This window comes from Lolium rigidum, chromosome 7 (assembly GCF_022539505.1).
Source record: "Lolium rigidum isolate FL_2022 chromosome 7, APGP_CSIRO_Lrig_0.1, whole genome shotgun sequence".
NCBI lineage: Eukaryota > Viridiplantae > Streptophyta > Magnoliopsida > Poales > Poaceae > Lolium > Lolium rigidum.
In genome coordinates, this window is record NC_061514.1 from 323,775,624 (window position 1) to 323,798,490 (window position 22,867).

Below are 22,867 nucleotides of genomic sequence, written 5' to 3' on the forward strand. Positions count from 1 at the left end.
CCCGAGCTTCTTCAGTCCAATGAGGCAACCTCTGGTGAGAATGCAGTTCAGTCCAACTAGACGATCGTCGGTTGTTCTCATGATCCTAGCCCGATCTGCACGTTCATGCTGTCCTTGCTGTTGGCCAGGGCTGCGATCCTCAAACTTGTCGGCAAATACCAACAGCTTAAATGAGAAAAAGGGCCGTCTTGGACGTCCGAACTGATGCTTCAGGCTGGTACTGCCGAGCCGGAAATCTTGCAAAAGGAGTTGGGGGTCCTTGAAGAGAGGGCCTGAGTCACCAAGCAATCCCAATGAGGGGTTCCCCCAGTAGAGCCTTGCCACGTAACTTGGTGACTGCTCCATTAGGCTTCCGCTTGTAACAGTCGCATCGGCTGTGCCCAAAAATTTCTGTATTTTCGATTTTTTACGGCCGATTTGTTTACGTATCGGCCCCCATATCTGAGCTGTTCTGCTGGGCATTTGATATCCACTCCAAGCTTCGTATCCTCGTGTCTCATTCATCTATGTGCCCCCCGAGCCGATTCTGTCAAGTAATTGATGGTATCGGCTCTTCAGGCATCTGTTGGATCAATGCTGAACACAAACAAAGGTAGGTTGATGATAATTTTGGCCGATTGCGGGAATCGGCCTCCCTTTCCATTGCAATGTGTGACGATGGTTTGCAACTTCTTGGATTTCCGTTGTAGCTATGTGGCATGCTGGAGATAAGATCCTTTGCTTTTCATTTTTTTGAGGGCCGATCTCAGGGATCAGCCTTGCCACGTACGTCCAATGTCTTGGACCTGCTACTCCATCCGGGTCACGGATACCATGTTTGTATCAGCCCGATGCCTTCGCATCGGCATCGCCCGATGCTCGTGCATCGGCTTTCGCCTGTTTTGGGCGCCATACTTTTTTTGGCGGGCGCGCCTTCGTCTCCAATATTTGCTGAATTTTCGCGGCCAGATCCGGCCGCGCTCTTCTCAACGTGTACAGTGCATCGTGCCTCGGCTTCTTCCGTGTTCTCGCAGCCGCTGCACCCTACGCTTCTGAGAGTGGCTGAGTCCATCAGGGCACCACCTTGGTCGGTGATACCTATCTTCTTCTCCATCTGACTCCTCGAAGTCTTCTTCTTGAGATGACTCAGCTCGCTTGTTATGAGGTGGGAGAGGTCCTAGACGCTCGAACACTGAAACTTCATTTGTCCTTCTCCTTTGCTGTTTGCATTCTGGGCAATTTTCGATTGTCGGCAATCGGCTCATTCCTGAATCCCAGCAATGTTTGAAGAAGGGACAGTCCCAGTGCTTATCCACGTCGTCTTGCTCCCTTGACCTCCCTCTAGCGCGACGTTCGTACCCGTCGTTGTTCCTGTCGTGCCGACGATACCTCCTGTTTTCTCGCATCGACCGACGATATTTTTCATCGTCTTCGTCGTAGCGCCGACGCTCGGTCGTATCGCTGCTCATATTTGTTGAGGAGATGCACGGAGAGTGGGCGCTGATACCGTATGCTTCTCACCTCCTCCTCGGTTAGGTATCGTCTGTCATCATCTTGGGGCCGGTCGCGTGGAACGGCCTCCTCTTTATCTTTGCCACGAGAGTGGCTACTCTCTGCTTTATCTTTGCCACGGCGGATCACAAACCCTGCCATATTGACATCAAAAGAGAACCCTGGCTCCCTTAATTATGGAGGGGCTTAGGTCCACCATGTTGACGTCCAGAAACGGACGCATGTCTACCTTCATGGCAAACTATCCGAAAGTTAATCGGCCTGATTCTATCGCCATCTGAATTTGTGCACGCAATACTTTGCAGTCGTTGGTGGCGTGCGTGAACGTATGATGCCATTTGCAGTATGGCCTTTTGTTCATCTCTTGAGCCGTAGGGATCTTGTGGCCTTCGGTGAGCTTCAACCGTTTCTCTTCGCAGAGCAGATCGAAGATTTGTTCAGTTTTGCTCACATCAAAGTCCAACCCTCTTGGAGGCCCTGGCGGGTTCACCCATTTGCAGGATACAGGTACTGGCGTCCGAGTCCACTCGGCTACTGCGACTTCCTGATCTTCCGTAGAATCTTCATCCTCATCAGCATTGACCAGGGTTATCGCGCGCTTGAACTTGTCCTGGCACAGCTCCGGATGGCGCTCATTCATATAAGGTCAGTCTACTGACCAGGTGCGTCAACGAATTGTACTCAACTTGGAACGTCAGATCCTTGAATGACGCTGCAAGACCTGCCACGGCCAACTCGACTGCTTCTTTCTCAGTTAAATTAACCGAATAGCATCGGTTCTTGACAGTTCTGAAACGCTGAATGTACTCAGACACTGTCTCTCCTCGCCTCTGCCGAACTTGTGCTAGTTCGGCAATACCAGCTTCAGTGGCTTCTGAATGATATTGGGTGTGAAACTGTTCCTCCAGCTGCTTCCATGATCGTACTGAATTTGGTTGCAACGAGGTGTACCATCCAAAAGCTGGACCGGTGAGGGATTGCGAGAAGAACCTCACCCGTAGCTGATCCGATGCCGAAACCATGCCCAGCTGGGCCAAGTATCGGCTCACGTGCTCGATGGAGCTAGATCCTTCGACCCACCGAATTTGTTGAAGTCCGGAAGCCGGTACTTAGGTGGCAGTGGGATCAGGTCAAACTCATTGGGGTACGGCTTGGAATAGCCGATCATCTTCTTCTTCGGCAAGATGCCGAACCGATCTCTCAGATCCGCACCGATCTGATCCGCGGTGGAGGTAGTGGCAACCGAGCTTTCCCGGACCGGTGCAAGGGCATACTTGGCTAGCCACGCCCGTTTCTCGCCTTCCGCTCCCAAACTCCCCGCCGCCGTCAGCCGTTCCTCCCGCCGGAACAATTGCGCCTGCTCCGGCAATCTCTCTTGTTGGAGCCTGGATCGCCTGTGACCAGTTGTTGCAGTCCGGCACAAACATGCACACGTATCCGTGTGGGATCTCCTTGGGAGGCTCATATAAGAACTGGTAGTCGCCCGAATCACCTCCAACCTTGTAGACAATGTATGCCGGTGAACCTTGTTGCTGTGGAGCTGCCATTGAGTACGGCAATGGTGGCCTGGTGTGGAGTTGCACCTCTCCTTGGTGAGTCCCTAGAGCAGGTCCTGAAGGGGAGTACCGACGCTCCATGATCTCTTGGACCACCCGGAGCGCAACGCGCTCCAAAGAATTCACCAGTGCTCTCGTAATGCCGATGTAGCGAGTGAGCCACCACGTAGTTGATTTCCTCGTCGCAGGCTCGGGTACGTTCAACCGAAGGGAGAGACAGATCCACCCTTCAAGGACGCCTTGTGGCGTGAATCCTTTGAACCTGATGCCGTGCGAACGGGTCTTCTCAAAGGAGCCGATGAGTTTGGCTTCAACGATGGCCTGCAGCTCATCGTACTTCTTCTTATGATCAGGAGGAAGATCCTCGTATGTGATCTGTTCCTCTCGCCATCTCGGATGTCTGTGTTGACGTGGATGTTGCGTAAGATGTCCCACCGGCGTGCCGTAATGTGTTACCCTCCAAAACCCACCGACGGGCAATGGCTAAGCAACACGAAGAGCCGGGAGGCTCCCAAGGCCGCTTAGTGGACCCCCGGCACCTCGCGTCGTCCCGCAAATCTTCCAGCCCACGCCCGGCGGTTGCTAGGCGTGCCACCCGACCTAGACCCGATCAGGAAGGTGTTAGAGTGCTTCGATTGTTCCCGCATGGTAGACACGTAAACATTAAATACGAGCCCTATCGGCTCTTCAGGTTTCTCGTGGATCGGCTCAAGGAGCCGATCGCCCCATGTTTCACGTTGGATTTACAATGGCATGGGGATCCCGCTTGATCAAAACAAAGCTAAAGCGATCCACGACAGCTTAGGGTTTTCACCGCATAACCGAACGTCCTACGTGTGATCGGGCCTAGCAGCTACGGAAGATGATGCAAACTACCCCTACGAGAGGCCTAAAACCAACATAACGTTGATTCCCGAACATCCCTTGCAGGGACGGTGAACAACACCTAACGCACTACCGGATCGTCCGACCCCAAGCATAAGGCCTAACTATGCAGATATTAAACTAATCCTCGCGGAGCAAGGAGCAACTATAACGGATCGGATCTACTAAGTAACGAACAAGCAAGATGCTGCCCTTACACCCAGATAGGTGTAAGGGCAGCTAGGTGTCGAGGGACGGCATTGCCACGCAGATATGCACGAGAAAGCATCAATGCAAGCCCCTAAACACCTAATGATAGTAGTACCGCTCGCCATCAACAAGGCTTCAAAGACGAGCAAGCACAAGGTAGACGAATAAACGATATCGCCTAGATCGCTATATGCGATCTAGGCAAGCATGGTGCTTACCCGGAGAAACCCTCGAAGAAAGGGGTGGCGATGCGCCTGATTTGTGTTGGTTGAACGATGATTGTCCTCCTTTTCCGATAACCCTAGATACATATTTATAGTCCAAGGGACTTTCTAATCGAGGCGTGCACCTAACCGTGCACGGGCAGACTCTATCTCTTAATCTAAATTACAATGCGATCTACTATATTACAGATACACGGGCAACTTAGCCCAAACTCTTAGCGCAAGGCCACTTCGAAGATGCTCCACGTGTACGTCCTTCAAGCCCATCTTCACTTACGGCCCATCTCCTGATTTGGCCAAAATCGGGTGGTAACAGAAACCCAAAAAAGCCCGGACTAACTGGATAAAGTTTCTGACTGCCCCCGACTATGAGTATTAGAAAAAGAATCTCGTCAGGGAACAAGAAAAGCAATAGCAGAAAAAATATTGAAGTGCAACTAATTAAAAGTCCATTGCTATTTATTGCTCTCGAGCTTGATAATACTCACTATATCATGAGTGTTGAGTCCGCAAATAAGCCCTGAAAAAATCCTAGCGCCGTCACGCATGTGTTACTTGATGGAGGGATCAACGATGTGTCCAGCGAACATAATCACACCGTACAACTCCTCGATGACAAAGAAGACAAATGGATGGTCAGCGACAAAATCCACACGCGTACGTCTCCTGATGAGAACCCGGTCCATCAGCCCCCTCGCACGACCACCAAATAAGCGCATTCCACAAGGCCGTCATCGAGGTGAACGAGGAAGGCACCGAGGCGGCGGCTGTCTTCGCATCGATTATAGTCCAATGTTCAAGGAACTCGCCGCCGCCTCCGCGTGTTGTGGACTTCGTCGTTGACCATCCCTTTGCCTTCTTTGTTACGGAGGAGGTGTCCGGTGCGATCTTGTTCGCTGGACACGTCGTTGACCCCTCCATCAAGTGCTAGCTAAGAGCCTATAGGATACATATGCATATTCAAGACTCGAGATTCAAGCGCGAGAAATAGTATCTATATTCTTCAATATTTTTTTAGGGCACACACTTGAGTATTTTTTAGGGCACACACAATGGAAAATTTACATGCATGTGGCATCGAGAAAATGCAATAGTGTATGTATAAATGTCACACAAACTTAAACCAACAAATCCACCGTACCTTTAAATAGCAACAACAAACATAATTCTCAAAAAGAAAAACGCTAAAACACACATTCATTTAGCAATGCCAGAAATCACCATCACTCGGCCACACATGGCGCGACGTGTCCTTCTTTGCTAGTATATTTTAGGGCACGGCACAATAGAAAGTTTACATACATGTGGCATCGAGAAAATAGCAAAAGAAGCAATTTTGCGGTAGATTAGAAAATCAGGCAGATCCGTTGGCGATTTCAGTATGTAGATGTCGCCTCTTGTATGTCACGCATATCGCAGAAGGGCACGCTGTCGACGGCCTCCCCGACGCGCCTCCCCTTGCATGAAACCTCCAACACGTGCCTCTCGTTTTGTGCGCCCTCTATGTACGGGATCGATATCGTGACCTCGAACACTCCGGCGGCGCGCCGCACGTCCGCCGCCAGGTTGTCCAGTTCCGTCAACGACCGCCACACGCGGCCCCGCGCGATGACGGTCCGCGTGCCCTGGGTCTCGCAGAACTTGGGCACCGCGGCGGAGGCGAGCTGTAGGCCGTGGTAGTTCACACGCGCGGTGGTGCCGGGGTAGGCGCAGGTGTGGACGAAAGGGCTCCGCGGCGCGACGAGGACGGTGAGGTTGAACTCGAGATCCAGCGCGGTCCGGCGGCCGCCAGGGTCGAGGCCGGAGATGCCGGTGATCGCGACGGAGTAGTGCGGCTCCTTGTACATGATCCCTTCCACCATCGACCAGAGGAGCAGGCCCATCGCGAACAAGAAGGCGGGCCCGAGGAGGACACACAGGCAGATTTGACATCCTCGTGGACGAGGAGCAGTTCCTTGCTCAATGTCCATAGCCGCCGGTGTCCGGCTCGGGCGAGGAGGAGAAGTCCCTTGCTCCGAGTCCGTGCCCGTGTCGATGACCGTCATGTTTGCCGGCTTTCGCTGGGACGGCACCGGGTATTGCTGCGAGGACCGTAATGTTTGCTGGGTTTGGCTGGGTATATATATATATGGCTGCGAGGACGAGGAGAGGGCCTCCCTGGGTTTATGTAGATCGATGGGTGGAGGAGATTTTTGGTGGAGAGTCGAGGCCTTCCTTGGCAATGGCGCGTAAGGCGCAGATTAATTGGTTCGTCCGTCTTGGCTTGGGTACCACTAGAAAAAAACCAACCTTTACAAAGGGAAAACTCGCTCCAAACTTTCTACGATATAACGACACGTGTCCGTGCAACAACCACCGCCCGCGCGCCCCCAGCGACGAGTACGTCCGCGCTTCCGGGCGACGAATACTCCCGCGCCCGCACGCCCTGTACCTCCACGCGCCGCGTACGTCCGCGCGCCCGCCACAGCGAGCCGAGCGCATCGCGTATGTACGCTGAGCATCCATGCAAGCCACACACGCAATCTAGCTAGTACGTGTAAGCAGACCGATTGAACAAAGGATGCTGAGCATCCATGCAAGCCACACCCGCGCATGCTGCCATGCAAGCCACACATACACTACGAACAAAAAGACGAATACAACTCAGTGAAGACACGAGTACAGTTAAAAACAGAGCAGGTACAGTGACGCATACAGGTACAATCACGCATACGAGCAGATGTACAAGCAGTACACATGAGCAGGTACGATACCACACACAATACACGAAGATAGATTAACACACGATGACGAAGTACAAGCTAGATCACAGCACACGAGCAGAGCATGAATGTGCACACGAGCGAGCATAGATCACACACACAACACACGAGTACAGCTTGAACATACGGGTGAGTACAAGTACTAGCTCACGCACACGAGCAGATGTACAAGCACGCATACGAGAGTGCAGACACGTGAACACGAGCAAGTACATGTACGTAATACATAGTGAGCGCACACGAGCAGTGTACAGATACACGTAAGTACAGTACGGATCCCGCACACGAGCGAGACATGCTTAGCGAGTAAAGGGAAAAATTGCACCAAATACACTAAAAACAGAAGTACTTATCAGCTGAAACACGAGTACAAGCTAGTAGACACCACATGTGCACAATCATAATATTATTGAAGACGTAAAAAAAGTATCTCCAAACCTATCAATATGGGATCTAGTTTTGAAGATCTCGACGCGAGGATCTCAAAAGTGAAAACGGTTCGCAATTTGGACTTACTGTTCTCAAGATATTTCATTTTGAAAAACGAATCTAGAAGAAAAAGGGAAAACCGACACAACTCAGCTCTCTCTCTCCTCCCCCATCCCCACCTCGCTTCCTCGCGACACGCGACGAGCAGGGAGATCACTTCCCAGGGATTTTCTGGCACCACAGCGCACCACTTGTCGCGTGCGGAGCGAGTTGCCTTCCCTTCGCGAAGGTCGGCCTTTTTCTAGAGTTTTCGTCTTGGCTTCGTGGGTGTTTCTTGCTAGTTGCTTACCATATCTCCATGGATTGCAGATATATTCACTGCATACGGCGGCGCGTCCAGTCGTATTACTTGCCAGGGTAACACGTTGGGCAGCGTGCTGACTCTGCTTGGCCTATGCTAATCGGAATACAGAGCAAAGCAAACCCTATTTCCGTGTTACTACGTGTGATGGAACAAAAAGTGATTTTGGTTGATTGTGGTGGAGCCCTTGGAGCTGACCCTAATAATCCACTAGTTGGGCTTTGGTGTGTATTTTCAGGCCCAATCAACCAGCGAAGGCCTATATGTAATCCAGAGTGTTCATATTGCTTCTGATTGTTTGAATGTGATCAAGGAGATTCAGAAGGGAAACTCTAAGGGGCCATATTGCATGGTTATCAACAAGATCTTGATGAGAAGACGTAGTTTTATTGAGGCTACATTTAGCCACGAACGACGTGAAGCAAACGAAGAGGCACATCGCCTGGCTCGATCATCGACTACCTTAGAATGTGGTGGGCATGTGTGGTTCTCTGATCCTACTAGTCATTTGGGAGTTTTTATAAACCTTTTGAACAATTAATAAAGCTTCGGTCGTTCTGCTAAAAAAAAATGTAATCCAGAGTAGCTATCCTCAGGGACATTCTGCTCACCGTCACAAGTAGAAAAAGGGGCAACCGTCTGAGGCTTTCGTACCGGTTCGCTTACGAACAAGTATTAAAGGGGCTTTTATATCGGTTTGTGCGCCCAGGCGTACGAGGAGCATCTATACCGGTTCGTGAGGGGCTTTCGTACCGGTTCGTGTTACGAATCGGTACAAAAAGTCTTCCACCCGAATTTTAGGCGCGTGTGGGGCCAGGGCTGGACCTTTGGTACCGGTTCATAACACGAACCGGTACTAAAGGGTGCCACCCTATATTATCACATCGCCCAGTCCGGCCCTGGCTCTCATTTTCTCTTCTTCCTCTCACACTCTAAATTTTTTTTGCACCTCTCACACTCCAACAAATCTCTATTTTTTCTCCACCATTTTAACAAGATTAACGATATACATCTATCCAAGGGTTAGCAATATCATCCTTTCTTCCGGCGTTCCTAATTTAGCTCATTTCTTTGGTAGTTTTAACTCGTACTATTTTTCTAGTGCTAGGAAGGTGTTCGATGAAATGCCTAAGTTAGGGATTTTATTTTTTCATATGCAATTTGAGCTTAAATTATAGTATGTTTTGTAGGTTTTAGTATCATCCCCGTCCTCACCACCGTCGATCGCCAGCGTCGTCCCCTAGCCGGCACCGTACCACCTCGGTGAGCCTCTTCTTTTTTATAAAAAAAACTTAGTTTTATGTGATGAACTTGAATATTAATTAAGTTAGTCACTCATATATCCATGATGTTGTGTAATTAATGATTTTCATATACATATATAATACAGATGAGTCGACAATGGATGTACGGTGATCGGTGCCATACCGACTTCAATAATGGCATGCATTATTTTCTCAACGTGGCTGAGGCAAACAGGCGGTCGAATGGTTTCATCTATTGTCCATGTAGTTCCTGTAAGAATATGAAGGATTACTCTACCTCAAAGACCCTTCACGTCCACCTGTTGGAGAACGGTTTCATGCCTAGCTATAATTGTTGGACCATTAGATGAAGAAGAACAGGATAGTGACAACTATCCTATGTTCACTGAAGACGGTGATAGTAGAATGGGGGAAGACGAAGCTGAAGAAAAGCCCATTTTTGATGAGCCGATTTTTGATGACCCCGATGATGATTTGGGTCGGTCCATTCTTGATGCGAGGATAAACTGCGGAAGGGAAAATGAGAGGTTGAAGTTGGAGAAAATGTTAGAGGATCACAACAAACTGTTGTACCCAAATTGCGAAGATGGCCAGAAAAAGTTGGGTACTGATACGTCTCCAACGTATCGATAATTTCTTATGTTCCATGCTACTTTATTGATGATACCTACATGTTTTATGCACATTATATGTCATATTTATGCATTTTCTGGAACTAACCTATTAACAAGATGCCGAAGAGCCAGCTGTCGTTTTCGCTGTTTTTGGTTTCGTAAATCCTAGTAAAGAAATATTCTCGGAATTGGACGAAACTTTCGCCCGTGGTCCTATTTTTGCACGAAGCTTCCGTAAGACCGAAGACCTAACGAGTGGGGCCACGAGGTGGCCAGGAGGGTGGCCGGCGCGGCCCAAGCCCCGGCCGCGCCGACCTACCTCCCGGGCCCCTCGTGTGGCCCCTCGCGTGACCCTCCGCCTACTTAAAGCTTCCGTCGCGAAAACCCCAGCACCGAGAGCCACGATACGGAAAACCTTACGCAGACGCCGCCGCCGCGAATCCCATCTCGGGGGATTCTCGGAGATCGCCTCCGGCACTCCCGCCGAGAGGGGATTCATCTCCCGGAGGACTCTACACCGCCATGGTCGCCTCCGGAGTGATGAGTGAGTAGTTCACCCCTGGACCATGGGTCCATAGCAGTAGCTAGATGGTCGTCTTCTCCTTGTTGTGCTTCATTGTTGGATCTTGTGAGCTGCCTAACATGATCAAGATCATCTATCCGTAATACTATATGTTGTGTTTGTCGGGATCCGATGGATAGAGAGTACTATGATTATGGTGATTATCAATCTATTGTTCATGTGTTGTTTATGATCTTGCATGCTCTCCGTTATTAGTAGAGGCTCGGCCAAGTTTTTACTCTTAACTCCAAGAGGGAGTATTTATGCTCGATAGTGGGTTCATGCCCGCATTTACACCTGGGACAAGGACGTAAAGTTCTAAGGTTGTGTTGTGCCGTTGCCACTAGGGATAAAACACTGATGCTATGTCTAAGGATGTAGTTGTTGATTACATTACGCACCATACTTAATGCAATTGTCTGTTGCTTTGCAACTTAATACCGGAGGGGGTTCGGACGATAACCTCGAAGGTGGACTTTTTAGGCATAGATGCAGATTGGATGGCGGTCTATGTACTTTGTCGTAATGCCCAATTAAATCTCACTATATTTATCATATCATGTATATGCATTGTTATGCCTTTCTCTATTTGTCAATTGCCCGACTGTAATTTGTTCACCCAACATGCTTTTATCTTATGGGAGAGACACCTCTAGTGAACTGTGGATCCCGGTCCTATTCTTTACATAGCATACAATTTACTGCAATACTTGTGTTTTATTATTTTCTTGCAAACATCTTCCACTCGATACGTTTAATCCTTTGTTACAGCAAGCCGGTGAGATTGACAACCTCACTGTTTCGTTGGGGCAAAGTACTTGGGTTGTGTTGTGCAGGGTTCCGCGTTGGCGCCGAATCCCCGGTGTTGCGCCGCATCACATTTCGCGACCATCAACCTTCAACGTGCTTCTTGGCTCCTCCCGGTTCGATTAAACCTTGGTTTCTTTCTGAGGGAAAACTTGCCACCGTGCGCATCATACCTTCCTCTTGGGGTTCCCAACGGACGTGTACATTTACGCGCATCAAGCCTCGTTTTCTGGCGCCGTTGCCGGGGAGATCAAGACACGCTGCAAGGGGAGTCTCCACTTCTCAATCTCTTTACTTTGTTTTTGTCTTGCTTTATTTTATTTACTATTTTGTTTGCTGCACCTAAACAAAACACAAAAAAATTAGTTGCTAGTTTTACTTTATTTATTGTCTTGCTCTCTATATCAAAAACACAAAAAAAATTAGTTACTCGCATTTACTTTATCTAGTTTGTTTTATTTACTGTTGCTAAAATGAATACCCCTGAAAATACTAAATTGTGTGACTTCACAAATGCAAATAATAATGATTTCCTATGCACACCTATTGCTCCACTCTGCTACTACAGCAGAATTCTTTGAAATTAAACCCGCTTTACTGAATTTGGTTATGAGAGAACAATTTTCTGGTGTTAGTTCTGATGATGCTGCTGCCCATCTCAATAATTTTGTTGAACTTTGTGAAATGCAAAAGTATAAAGATGTAGATGGTGATATTATTAAATTGAAAGTGTTTCCTTTCTCATTAAGAGGAAGAGCTAAAGACTGGTTGCTATCTTTGCCTAAGAATAGTATTGATTCATGGACTAAATGCAAGGATGCTTTTATTGGTAGATATTATCCTCCCGCTAAAATTATATCTTTGAGAAGTAGCATAATGAATTTTAAACAATTAGATACTGAACATGTTGCTCAAGCATGGGAGAGAATGAAAACTTTGGTAAAGAATTGCCCAACCCATGGACTCGACTACTTGGATGATCATCCAAACCTTCTATGCAGACTAAATTTTTCTTCGCGGAATTTATTGGATTCAGCTGCTGGAGGTACCTTTATGTCCATCACATTGGGGGCGGCTACAAAACTTCTTGATGATATGATGATAAATTACTCTGAATGGCACACGGAAAGAGCTCCACAAGGTAAGAAGGTAAATTCTCGTTGAAGAAACCTCATCCTTGAATGATAAGATTGATGCGATTATGTCTATGCTTGTGAATGGTAGATCTAATGTTGATCCTAATAATGTTCCTTTAGCTTCATTGGTTGCTCAAGAAGAAAATGTTGATGTGAATTTCATTAAAAATAATAATTTCAACAACAATGCTTATAGGAACAACTCGGTAATAACTATAGGCCATATCCTTCTACTAATGGTAATGGTTATGGTAATTCTTATGGGAATTCTTACAACAATAATAGGAATGTACCCTCTGGTCTTGAAGCTATGCTTAAAGAATTTATTAGTACACAAACTGCTTTTAACAAATCTGTTGAGGAAAAGCTTGATAAAATTGATATTATTGCTTCTAGAGTTGATAGACTTGCCTCTCGATGTTAATCTTTTAAAATTGAAAGTTATGCCTAATAATGATATTGATAATAAGATTACTACTACAGCAAATGCCATCCAAGTTAGAATTAATGAGAATATAAGATTAATGGCTGAACTCGCGTGCTAGGTGGGATAGAGAAGAAAATGAAAAACTAGCTAAAGAGAATAAAGTAGCTAAAGTTTGGACTATTACCACCACTAGTAATGCTAATTCTTCACATGTTGCTGCACCTCCTACTATCAATGGTAAAATAATTGGTGTTGGCAATGTTTCTACTCCTAGTGCAAAGCGAACAAAACTGCCCGAAATTGCTAAAACCGCTGAAACCGCTTGTGATAAAACCGCTGAAATTTTTTCCAACCTTGGGAACAATGATCCCATTGCTGTAGCTCATAATGATTTAGATTTTGATGATTGCCACATCTCTGAAGTTATAAAGTTCTTACAAAAACTTGCTAAAAGTCCTAATGCTAGTGCTATAAATTTAGCCTTTACAAAACATATTACAAACGCTCTCATAAAAGCTAGGGAAGAGAAACTAAAACTTGAAACTTCTATTCCTAGAAAGTTAGAAGATGGTTGGGAGCCCATCATTAAAATGAAATTCAATGACTTTGAATGTAATGCTTTATGTGATCTTGGTGCAAGTATTTCTGTTATGCCTAAAAAGATTTATGATATGCTTGACTTGCCACCATTGAAGAATTGTTATTTGGATGTTAATCTTGCCGATAGTGTTAAAAAGAAACCTTTGGGGAGGATTGATAATGTGCACATTACGGTTAACAATAACCTTGTCCCCGTTGATTTTGTTGTCTTGGATATCGAATGCAATGCATCTTGTCCTATTGTGTTGGGAAGACCTTTTCTTCGAACTGTTGGTGCTGTTATTGATATGAGGGAAGGTAATATTAAATATCAATTTCCTCTCAAGAAAGGTATGGAACACTTCCCTAGAAAGAGAATGAAGTTGCCTTTTGATTCTATTATTAGAACAAGCTATGATGTTGACACACCGTCTCTCGATGTTACTTGATTTGCACTTTCTGCGCCTAGCTGAAAGGCGTTAAAGAAAAGCGCTTATGGGAGACAACCCATGTTTTTACCTACAGCAATTTTTTGTTTTGTTGAGTCTTGGAAGTTGTTTACTACTGTAGCAACCTCTCCTTATCATGTTTTTGTGCCAAGTAAAGTTTCTATGTCAAAGTTGATGTTATATTTGGGATTACTGCGCAGAAACAGCATTGCTGTCTGTCACGAATCTGGGCACAGTCCTCTGTAGAAAATTCGAAAAAATCTGCCAATTTACGAGCGTGATCCTCAGATATGTACGCAACTTTCATTAGTTTTGAGTTTTTCCATTTGAGCAAGTCTGGTGCCATCTCTAAATTCGTCTTTACGGACTGTTCTGTTTTTGACAGATTCTGCCTTTTATTTCGCATTGCCTCTTTTGCTATATTGGATTTATTTCTTTGATCCACTAATGTCCAGTAGCATTATGCAATGTCCAGAAGTGAAAATAATGATTGTGTCACCTCTGAATGTGTGAATTATTAATTGTGCACTAACCCTCTAATGAGTTTGCTTGAAGTTTGGTGTGAAGGAAGTTTTCAAGGGTCAAGAGAGCGAGTATGATATACTATGATCAAGAGGAGTGAAAGCTCTAAGCTTGGGGATGCCCCCGTGGTTCACCCCTGCATATTTTAAGAAGACTCAAGCGTCTAAGCTTGGGGATGCCCAAGGCATCCCCTTCTTCATCGACAACATCATCAGGTTCCTCCCCTGAAACTATATTTTTATTCAATCACATCTTGTGTTCTTTACTTGGAGCGTCGGTTTGTTTTCGTTTTTGTTTTGTTTGAATAAGATGGATCCTAGCATTCACTTTGTGGGAGAGAGACACGCTCCGCTGTTGCATATGGACACATGTGTCCTTAGGCTTTACTCATAATGTTCAAGGCGAAGTTTCTTCTTCGTTAAATTGTTATATGGTTGGAATTGGAAAATGCTACATGTAGTAATTCTAAAATGTCTTGGATAATGTGATACTTGGTAATTGTTGTGCTCATGTTTAAGCTCTTGCATCATATACTTTGCACCCATTAATGAAGAAATACATAGAGCTTGCTAAAATTTGGTTTGCATATTTGGTTTCTCTAAGGTCTAGATAATATCTAGTATTGAGTTTTGAACAACAAGGAAGACAGTGTAGAGTCTTATAATGTTTACAATATGTCTTTTATGTGAGTCTTGCTGCACTTGTTCATCCTTGAGTTTGCTTCAAAATAACCTTGCTAGCCTAAACCTTGTATCGAGAGGGAATACTTCTCATGCATCCAAAATCCTTGAGCCAACTACTATGCCATTTGTGTCCACCATACCTACCTACTACATGGTATTTCTCCGCCATTCCAAAGTAAATTGCTTGAGTGCTACCTTTAAAATTCCATCATTCACCTTTGCAATATATAGCTCATGGGACAAAATAGCCTTAAAAACTATCGTAGTATTGAATATGTACTTATGCACTTTATATTTTATTAAGTTGCTTGTTGCGCGATAACCATGCTTCTGGGGAACGCCATCAACTATTGTTGAATATCATGTGAGTTGCTATGCATGTCCGTCTTGTCTGAAGGTCTATCATTTTAGTGGTTGGAGCATGCAAAATTGTTAGAGAAGAACATTGGGCCGCTAACTAAAGCCATGAACCATGGTGAAAGTTTCAGCTTTGGACATATATCCTCAATCTCATATGAGAACAATAATCATTGCTACATGCTTATGCATTTAAGAGGAGTCCATTATCTGTTGTCCATGTTGTCCCGGTATGGATGTCTAAGTTGAGAATAATCAAAAGCGAGAAATCCGAAATGCGAGCATTCTCCTTAGACCTTTGTACAGAGCGGCATGGAGGTACCCCTTTGTGACACTTGGTTGAAACATGGCATGCGAAGATCCGGTAGTCCAAGTTAAGTAGGACGAGGTGCGGGCACTATTAGTATACTATGCATGAGGCTTGCAACTTGTAAGATATAATTTTCATAACTCATATGCTTTATTACTACCGTTGACAAAATTGTTTCATGTTTTCAAAATAAAAGCTCTAGCACAAATATAGCAATCGATGCTTTCCTCTTTGAAGGACCATTCTTTTACTTTTATTGTTGAGTCAGTTTACCTATCTCCTTCCACCTTAAGAAGCAAACACTTGTGTGAACTGTGCATTGATTCCTACATACTTGCATATTGCACTTGTTATATTACTTTATGTTGACACTATCCATGAGATATACATGTTATAAGTTGAAAGCAACCGCTGAAACTTAATCTTCCTATGTGTTGCTTCAACACCTTTACTTTGATTTATTGCTTTATGAGTTAACTCTTATGCAAGACTTATTGATGCTTGTCTTGAAGTACTATTCATGAAAAGTCTTTGCTTTATGATTCAGTTGTTTACTCATGTCATTACCTTTGCTTTGATCGCTGCATTCATTACATATGTTTACAAATAGTATGATCAAGATTATGATGGCATGTCACTTCAGAAATTATCTTTGTTATCGTTTTACTCGCTCGGGACGAGCGTAACTAAGCTTGGGGATGCTGATACGTCTCCAACGTATCGATAATTTCTTATGTTCCATGCTACTTTATTGATGATACCTACATGTTTTATGCACATTATATGTCATATTTATGCATTTTCCGGAACTAACCTATTAACAAGATGCCGAAGAGCCGATTGTCTGTTTTCTGCTGTTTTTGGTTTCAGAAATCCTAGTAAAGAAATATTCTCGGAATTGGACGAAACTTTCGCCCAGTGTCCTATTTTTGCACGAAGCTTCCAGAAGACCGAAGACCTAACGAAGTGGGGCCACGAGGTGGCCAGGAGGGTGGCCGGCGCGGCCCAAGCCCTGGCCGCGCCGACCTACCTCCTGGGCCCCTCGTGTGGCCCCTCGCGTTGACCCTCCGCCTACTTAAAGCTTCCGTCGCGAAAACCCCAGTACCGAGAGCCACGATACGGAAAACCTTACAGAGACGCCGCCGCCGCGAATCCCATCTCGGGGGATTCGGAGATCGCCTCCGGCACCCTGCCGGAGAGGGGATTCATCTCCCGGAGGACTCTACACCGCCATGGTCGCCTCCGGAGTGATGAGTGAGTAGTTCACCCCTGGACCATGGGTCCATAGCAGTAGCTAGATGGTCGTCTTCTCCTTGTTGTGCTTCATTGTTGGATCTTGTGAGCTGCCTAACATGATCAAGATCATCTATCTGTAATACTATATGTTGTGTTTGTCGGGATCCGATGGATAGAGAGTACTATGATTATGGTGATTATCAATCTATTGTTCATGTGTTGTTTATGATCTTGCATGCTCTCCGTTATTAGTAGAGGCTCTGGCCAAGTTTTTACTCTTAACTCCAAGAGGGAGTATTTATGCTCGATAGTGGGTTCATGCCTCGCATTTACACCTGGGACAGTGAGAGAAAGTTCTAAGGTTGTGTTGTGCTGTTGCCACTAGGGATAAAACATTGATGCTATGTCTAAGGATGTAGTTGTTGATTACATTACGCACCATACTTAATGCAATTGTCTGTTGCTTTGCAACTTAATACTGGAGGGGGTTCGGACGATAACCTGAAGGTGGACTTTTTAGGCATAGATGCAGTTGGATGGCGGTCTATGTACTTTGTCGTAATGCCCAATTAAATCTCACTATATTTATCATATCATGTATATGCATTGTTATGCCTTTCTCTATTTGTCAATTGCCCGACCGTAATTTGTTCACCCAACATGCTTTTATCTTATGGGAGAGACACCTCTAGTGAACTGTGGATCCCGGTCCTATTCTTTACATAGCATACAATTTACTCGCAATACTTGTGTTTTATTATTTTCTTGCAAACATCTTCCACTCGATACGTTTAATCCTTTGTTACGAGCAAGCCGGTGAGATTGACAACCTCACTGTTTCGTTGGGGCAAAGTACTTGGGTTGTGTTGTGCAGGTTCCGCGTTGGCGCCGGAATCCCTGGTGTTGCGCCGCATCACATTTCGCGGCCATCAACCTTCAACGTGCTTCTTGGCTCCTCCTGGTTCGATTAAACCTTGGTTTCTTTCTGAGGGAAAACTTGCCACTGTGCGCATCATACCTTCCTCTTGGGGTTCCCAACGGACGTGTACATTTACGCGCATCAGGTACCACGCTGGAATTGCTGCAATGGAAGGCAGAGAATGGTACTTAATAAAGAAGATGCTTCCGAGGGAGAACGTATTGCATTCTAGTACGTACGAAGCAAAGAAGATTGTCTGCCCTCTAGGATTAGAGGTGCAGAAGATACATGCATGCATCAATGACTGCATCCTCTATCGCGAGTAGTACGAGAATTTGAATGCATGCCCGGTATGTAGTGCATTGAGGTATAAGATCAGGCGAGATGATCCTGGCGATGTTGAGGGCGAGTCCACCCCCAGGAAGAGGGTTCCTGCGAAGGTGATGTGGTATGCTCCTATAATATCACGGTTGAAACGTTTGTTCCAAAACAAAGAGCATGCCAAGTTGTTGCGATGGCACAAAGATGACCGTAAGAAAGATGTGATGCTGAGACACCCCGCTGACGGGTGGCAGTGGAAGCATTGGGCTACGGTCAGCCATCTGCCCACAAATCAAGCTCTAGGATGGCGGAGCCTCCAGCGATGCCGACATCTCACAGCTCACGCTCCGGCAAAGGCCTTGCCATCGACCAAATAGTCAATATCGCTGGACAAGAAAACTGAAGCGTAGAAAGATGTCCCTACATGACCAAGCTTGGCCTAGTAATCGCCTCCGCTGCTCACATTCATTATATCTATAGAAAGATCATAGCGGGTGCTTCTTCGGGTAAAGATAGGGGAGTAGAGGGCATTCAAATAGCCTTTATATATGTTAACAAAGAGGCGAGAGGCGAGAAGTGAAGCCATGGGAACTAAGACGGCTCCTGGGTTTTGCTGATGTAGCATTTGGAGTCGAAGGTAGTAGGTAGTGACAACACTAACAATTTCATGGGCGGGGGTTCAGTGACTTGCAAACAACATGTCACATGGTAACTGGACCCCTATCATCCACCTTCCATTCATCATCCAATGGCCCACAACAAGTCACATGGTAACTGAACCCCTATCAAATATATTTTTAATAGTGACCTTACATATAAAAATGGAGAAAGTACTAGGTAACGACAATGCTAACAATTTCATAAGTTTTAGGGGCTACAAGGGGAAACCCAAAAAAGCCCGGACTGACTGGATAAAGTTTCTCCGACTATGAGTGTTAGAGAAAGAATCTCGTCAGAGAACAAGAAAAGCAGGGAACAAGAAAAGCAATAGTAGCAAAAATATTGAAGTGCAACTAATTAAAAGTCCATTGCTATTTATCGCTCTCCAGCTTGATAATACTCACTATATCATGAGTGTTGAGTCTGCAAATAAGCCATAAAAAAATCCTAGCGTCGTCACGCATGTGTTACTTGATGGAGGGATCAACGACGTGTCCAGCGAACATAATCGTACCGTACAACTCCTCGATGACAAAGAAGACAAATGGATGGTCAGCGACAAAATCTACACACATACGTCTCTTGATGAGAACCCGATGGATCGAGCCCCCTCGCGCGACCACGAAATAAGCGTCATCCACAAGGCCATCATCGAGGTGAACGAGGAAGGCACCGAGGCGACGGCTATAATCGCATCGATTATAGTCCAATGTTCAAGGAACTCGCCGCCGCCTCCGCGTATTGTGGAGTTCGTCGTTGACCATCCCTTTGCCTTGTTTGTTACGGAGGAGGTGTCCTGTGCGATCTTGTGCTAGCTAAGAGCCTATAGGATACATATGCATATTCAAGACTCAAGATTTCAAGCGCGAGAAAGTATCTGTAGGCTTCAATATTTTTTAGGGCACACACTTAAGTATATTTTAGAAAGAAGTCTAGATAACCCCCCTATCTTTCATGTTTGGGATGGAGAACCCCCCTAACTTTCAAGTGGAGCACTTAACCCCCTCAAGTATGCATTACCAGGTAAATTACCCCCTCAGGTTGCTGATAGCTGTTTTAGCTGACTTGGACACTGGTTTTGGCCACGTAGATTATGGTTAAGAGTTGGGGTAAGGAAGAAGTCCTCTCGCAAGGAGACGTCAATGCCGCCGCCGGCCAACTGCAGGAAGCGTGTCCTGGCGCGCCTCCCACCAGCCAGCTTCTTCCGCCTCTGTACCGGCTGCCGAGAGTGGCGCGCGGCCGCCGTCTCCCTGACATTCCTCGAGAGCGTGGGGACGCCCCAGGAGGGGGCTTCTACATCATCTCCAAGAGCAAGGTTTCCACTGGGAAGCGAAGCAGTGTCTCCGGGCAGCAAAAAACACGAGACAAGCAAAGCAAAAGTGACATTCCAAGTTTCCCGTATCTGTATATACATGCTCGGTGCCTAGTGAACAGCTACGTGTCCAGAAGGAGACCACCAAGGACTCAGCTGACACGTACAGAGCCATGGTTCCGACGCATGTTCAGAGCGACGAAGCGGCGATGGCGGCAGCCGTCTTCGCGTCGAGGTACGTGCAGGACCAAGGGGAGAAGCCCATCTCCAAGGACGCGGCATACCAGATGACCAGATCATCCACGACGAGCTGCTGCTGGACGCAGCCGCGGCTGAACCATGGTTCCTCATGCTCTCCGAGAGTGCCCGTCCTACCGTAGCCTTCGACGCCACCGAGCACTCCTGGAATCCCAGCTGCCCGCGCCAGGGTCCATGCCGGTGGCCGCGTCGGGCGGCCTCGTCCTCCACCGCGCTCCGACAACTCGCGCGCTCTCCGTGTCCAACCTTCTCACCGGCGCGTCCCGCGTGCTCCCCACGCCGCCGCAGAACCAAGGCGTGCCGCAGCACCTCACAACCGCAATGTACGGCTCCCTTTACCGTGTGGCGCTCTTGACGGGCGAGGTCCCTGACCTGTCCATGTCTATGTTTGACTCGTCCAAGGACTCGTTGGAGGCCCCCGTGGCGCTCGCCCGGAGGAGCGAGACATGTTCCACTGAAGGGAGTGGCGGCGGCGCGCGACGCGACAGTACGGTCTACTTTCTGAGCAAGTCCGGCGACGTGGTTGCCACCAACATGCAACGCAGCGCCTCGAAGCAGTAGTCCTTGGTGGTTGTCCCGTCCCGGAGAGAGGAAGAGCAGCGCGGCGACGGGAGAGAGGAGGAAAGCAGACAAGGTGCCAACGCGCTCGACCACGTCGCCAACGCACCGCCTCCACGTGGAGCAATACCGCCCCCTAAAACAACCATCAGCCTCACAAACCGCTGGGGTCAATTAACCGGTAAGTGATACTTAGGGGGTTAAATGCTCCAGTTGAAAGTTAAGGGGGTTCTCCGTCCCAAACGTTAAAGATAGGGGGGTTATTTAGACTTATTTCTTTAGGGCACAACACAATGAAAATATTGCATACATGTGGCATCGAGAAAATAGCAAAAGAAGCAATTTTGCGTGAGATGAGAAAATCAGGCGGATCCGTTGGCGAGAGTTCAGTATGTAGATGTGGCCACTTCTACATCACGCGCATCGCAGAAGGGGACGCTGTCGACGGCCTCCCCGACGCGCCTCCCCTTGCATGAAACCTCCACAACGTGCCTCTTGTTATGCATGCCCTCGCCCACCGTGTATGGGATCGATATCGTGACGTCGAACACGCCGGCGGTGCGCCGCACGTCCGCCGCCAGGTTGTCCAGGGCCGTCCACGAACGCCACACACGACCCCGCGCGATGACGGTCCGCGTGCCCCGGGTCTCACAGAACTGGGGCACCGCGGTGGAGGCGAGCTGGAGGCCATGGTAGTTCACACTCGCGGTGGTGCCGGGGTAGGCGCAGGTGTGGATGAAAGGGCTCCGTGGCGCGACGAGAACGGTGAGGTTGAACTCGAGATCTAGCGCAGGACGGCGGCTGAGGTCTGTGGCCAGGTCGAGGCCGGAGACGTCGGCGATGGCGACGGAGTAGTGCGGCTCCTTGTACAAGGATCCTTCCACGATGAGCCAGACGGTCCCAATCGCAAGTAATAAGAGGACGAACCCGAAGAAGACATACATGCAGATTATACATCCTGGTGGTAGTTCAGGCTCAGCCGTGACCGTCGCCGGTGTTGGGCGAGGAGGAAAAGTTCCTTGCTCAATGTCCATCGCCGCCAGTGTCGGGGGCGGGCGAGGAGGAGAAGTCCCTTGCTCCGTGTCCGTGTCCATGATCGTCATGTTTGCTTGGTTTCGCTGGGTATGGCTGCGAGGAGAGGGCCTCCCTGGGTTTATGTAGATCGATGGGTGGAGGAGATTTTTGGTCGAGACTCGAGAGTTGAGGCCTTCCTTTCGAAATCACGCCTTCCTTCCTTGGCAATGGCGCGCAAGGCGCAGATTAATTGGTTCGTCCGTGTTGGCTTCGTGGGTGTTTGTTGCTGTAGTTGCTTACCATATCTCCATGGATCGCAGATTCCCACCATACGGCGGCACGTCCGCTCGTATTTTTGGCAGAGTAAACCCCCCCCCCCCGCCCCTTTTTTTCGTAGAACAGCAATGTGTACCTGCGATGGAAGGAAGAGCGATTCTGGTTGATTGTGGTTGGAGCCCTTGGACCTTGCCTTACAGCATCTCCAACAGGCGCGCTAAAAATCGGCATGCTAAACCTCGATTCCGTCGCGCTGGGTCGGAATTTGCTCCGCCGGATGCTCCATTTTGCAGCGCGCGTTGGTGCGGTAAAAAAGCACATCAGCCGGATGCTCCATTTTGCAGCGCGCAGCGCGGCACAAACAACAAACACACACAAGTATGCATCAAACAAGATCAAACAACCATATAAATTCACAAATAAAATGTACCATACAAATACAACAAATTGTTCACAACAAATACAACAAGTAGATGAAATTGTTCACACCAAATACAACAAGTTTAGAGACCAACATACAACAATATAACATAGTTTTGAGACAATACAACACATAGTTTTCAAACAAATACAACAAATATGCAACTATTGTTGTTCATTCCAATTCCATCATTCTTCCATGAGATCTTTTTGAAGCTCATCATGTGTGTTGTTGGAGTGAATGACATGGTACGAGGCAATGAACCGGGCAATCCTATGTGCGGT

At 47.2% G+C, this 22,867-nt stretch overlaps 1 pseudogene; it reads left to right on the forward strand.

The window, feature by feature from the left end:
* The first annotated feature begins 19,668 nt into the window (after positions 1-19,668).
* LOC124673328 lies at positions 19,669-21,061 on the forward strand (annotated as a pseudogene).
* Positions 21,062-22,867: the final 1,806 nt, after the last annotated feature.